This window comes from Diuraphis noxia, unplaced genomic scaffold (assembly GCF_037042655.1).
Source record: "Diuraphis noxia isolate RWA-SAM2 unplaced genomic scaffold, SU_Dnox_SAM2 contig0003, whole genome shotgun sequence".
Lineage (NCBI taxonomy): Eukaryota > Metazoa > Arthropoda > Insecta > Hemiptera > Aphididae > Diuraphis > Diuraphis noxia.
The window spans coordinates 290,156-294,253 of NW_028301713.1; the positions used below are offsets into that span (position 1 = coordinate 290,156).

The 4,098-nt window shown below is 25.7% G+C and overlaps 1 non-coding gene and 1 pseudogene across 1 annotated transcript; one reads left to right on the top strand and one right to left on the bottom strand.

The window, feature by feature from the left end:
* The first annotated feature begins 1,851 nt into the window (after nucleotides 1–1,851).
* Nucleotides 1,852–1,924, top strand: TRNAT-UGU (transfer RNA threonine (anticodon UGU)). Its single transcript has one exon. It is a non-coding gene; the product is annotated as a tRNA-Thr (tRNA).
* A 494-nt stretch (nucleotides 1,925–2,418) lies between these two features.
* LOC149056499 (uncharacterized) lies at nucleotides 2,419–3,566 on the bottom strand (annotated as a pseudogene).
* Between the last annotated feature and the right edge of the window lie 532 nt (nucleotides 3,567–4,098).

Below are 4,098 nucleotides of genomic sequence, written 5' to 3' on the forward strand. Positions count from 1 at the left end.
GTCATACCCCTACAAAATAGTATCATACATTTCACCTCACAATTAGGGCCGCTTTCATCAAATACTTTAAACGTCGACTACGCTTAATCAACTGATAACAGTTATTTAACCGGTTAAATTCGGGTGATTAAACCCCGGTTTAACTTAATCGTAGTTTAAAGTAGTGGTGAAACCGGTCCTTAGAGTAGAGCACTCGTATCTACGTGTGTAATATTTGAGTGAAATCAAAGCTCGTGGAGACATGTAGTGATATATACTACATTCATTATGATATAATAGATAGTAATAATATAATAACGTCATTAGAGCTAATTACTACTTTTCATATACATAACTATATGAAAATATAAGTATTTTATACCAAACAATTCCACATTTCTATACATCCATTTTACACACATAGGTATAAAATATTTCGCAATGTGAGAAAATTTTACTATTATCACGATCACCGACGTCACCGATGTCATCACCACTGGTAGCATCTTATCTCGATCGAATACTCATTAACCATACGATATAATATATACTTATCACTCGATATTATTATAACTCTTTGAGGGATTGTATTCACTAAATAGCTTATTAGTTAATCATCTTATACATATACATTTAATCATCAATGGTTTAGAATCAGGTTTAAGTTATAATGTGTGCTAAGTACTCGAAAGATTGATAAGTTGATTAATGTTTGAAAAATCGCTCGTGAATACTTATAAAAAATTGAATGATTGAAATAATCGATCGGCTCAATAGGTATAGTGATACAGATATAGGTATGTATGAATGTATGTATATAGGTATATTTGTATGAATTATACTATATTATAAAATAAAAAACATACATGAAAGTGAGTAAATATATTTGTAAGATAATATGAGTGTTATTATTTAGATGTAAATAGCATCATGTTAGTGATATGATTACCATCATTTAGATATCTATAACAAGATAACACCTTACATGTATATGATCGATATATATGAGAGTGATGGAGGGTGAGGTGAGGATCAACATGTAAGTGATAAGCTTAGGTTTATATTATAAGATAAAAACATACATGGAAGCGAGTAAATATATTTGTAAGATAATATAGTTGTTATTATTTAGAAGTAAATAGCATCATGTTGATGATATGATTACTATCATTTAGATATTTATAATAACACTCCACATGTATATGATAGATATGTATGTGAGAGAGATGGGGGATGAAGTAAGAATCAACATGTAAGTGATAAGCTTAGGTTATATTTAAATATATTTATTATTATCATATTTTCTAAGTATATAAATTTTTCGTATAACGTAGAATACAATATTATTATCTCATTTAGATCCTATGATTCTATATATTATAATATGATATCCTTTTCATATACCACCATTCATATCTCTAATAATATATACATGATGGTTTTATTATTTCATTATAGTATAAAATATGTAAGTATCATGTGTATATATATAATACATATACATATATATTATATGTGTAGAGTTTTCCATAGCATTAAGATATTTTTAAATATATATATATATATCATATTATTGTAAACATATCATATCATATTAAAATAAATGTTTAAGAATTTAAGGTATGTGATTATGTATGATAGTGTAAAATTTATGTAGGTATAATTATATAGTAACTTCATATTTCCAAATAATGAATTATTTCAAAAAACTTATCTGTACTATGTTTGATTATGTATTTTATATATTTAAATGTATATGTAATCTTCATATTATGTATGATAATAAATCTATATATATATATATATATATATATATAAGTCATAGTTCGGTATAGTGGATATACTTGAAATTTAGTCACTTTTTGATATATAGCCTCTATAGTTCAGTGGTTAGAGCATTGGTCTTGTAAACCAGAGGTCGGGAGTTCAATTCTCTCTGGAGGCATGACATTTATTTTTTACTATAAGGTTGAATGAGGATTATGTGTAAATTCAGATGAGTACTGCTTACATTTAAACTTAATGATAATCTTTAAAATGGAAATAAAATGAAAGTTATATTTGATATAGTGAAATAATAAACACTTTGAAATATTGTTAAGTAAGAACATTGTAAATACCGATTTTAAAACTTAATATTATTTCAATAAATGAAAACATGTATAATATATATCATATCTTTTTTTTATTTTTATTTCATATAAATTGTTAATTCATTACAATTATTGAAACGAGTTTGCTCTTTTTATTCTGTGTAATGATCTTGGAAAAGTAGCGTACGTTAGCGGATGAGGTGAGTATTGTGTGTTGAAAAACTCAGGACCATCATTAGCATCAAATGATTGGAGTAGATCATGAATTGAATCGTATGACTGAAAAAGTATACAAATATAAAGCAATTATAAATTTTATTATTATTATTTTATAAATTACCTCTGCTTTGAAAACACCTCCTTCCTCATTTTGTGTATCAAATGTATTGTCTATCATGATGTTTGTTGGTGAGGTTGGTGAAGTCGCATTTCCATTAAATAGCTAAAAATAATTAATTTATTATTATTTTTTATAAGAGGTATAAATATATTTTTTAACATATCTCTGATGACGTCATCTCCCTATTCCAACGTTGTATCGAATGTTCTGCTAATTGTGTATATCCAAACATTTTGAGTTGACTGATGAAATTAACATCATGCTTAGGACTATTTTCAATAATATGATCATCATGTATATTTTTAATAAATATAATCATTTCTTGGTTCTAAAATAAAAAAAAATAAAAAAAAAAAAAAAAATCATTTCTTCACTCGTTCTTGGTATGGATTCCATTTTACTAAGTTCTCTATCGAGATACTCGGTGAATATTTCAAATTGATTTAAGATGATTGGTTGTATGATAGTTGATTTTCGTATAATTGTTTCAGAAATACACCATTCTAGACATTGAAGTCGTATGAGTTCTGTACGATTTAAAAGAATTCGACATCCATCATATGTCTTAGACTCTATTACTAATGTGTTTTTCCCGCTATACATCATACTAGATAATTTGAAATTCTCTGTCTCAAGAAATATGGTTCTTTTATACTTCCCCGGCTGCTTTAAAATGAATGATAAGATATTATCCATTAGTGAAAATATCTGCTTGAGAAACTCATTTGAAATATTAACATAACGTGATGGGGTTATTATTTGCACTGCTACTCTGAACATATCACTAGGATTGATTCCAATGTGTATAAACTTACGTTTCTCGAAGTTTAACGTATCGTATAGTAGAATCGATGAGCTCTGAAGGTGGTGTCGGTGAGATATATGTAAAGGTTTTCTTGTATATAGCCACATTATCCGTGATTGAACCAGCCATGTTTGGAAACACTTGTACAATTTTAATGGTATAAAAATGATTTTAATTAAATAGAATAACAACTTATCAGTAAAGCAATTGTATCACATCTGATGATATTCTCGACATCGGTATGCTTTATTTATACCTAAAATATTGTGATGAAATAGGTTTAATAGTTTTGTTTACTATATATAGATCATTAAAAAACAATTAAAAGTTGTACACTCTCACATTTTCATAATACAATTTTAAGAATTTCGAGTGATAGTTACATAATATCACAAATTATTATCAGGTGATATATTGACGGTATGTTATAAATAGTAGTATAATATTATTTAATTTTCTTATTCAGGTTAGTTAGAAATATATAATTTAATTAATCATGATATATATATATGTTTATCATAAATAATTATCTTAAATTAATTAATTAATTAATCATTGTTAATTCGTTAGTATTTAACTTAATACAACCTTTATTTAAAATTGATATACTTATAATTTCTATTAACCTTAATAAATCTTCTCTTAATAATTTTTTCATTGTATATTGTATTCTCTATCATCGATATTACGTATAGTATGTAATCACTAGATTGATAGAAGATATACCGTATGATGTATATAATTTTAATTTAATTAAACGTTTATAATATTATTGATGACTGTTAACGTTTCGATAGACATTAAGGGTTAATTGAAAGTGTAATAACACCTACACATCTCATAATAACATATTTAATTTTTGATACTATAGTAAACAGTAT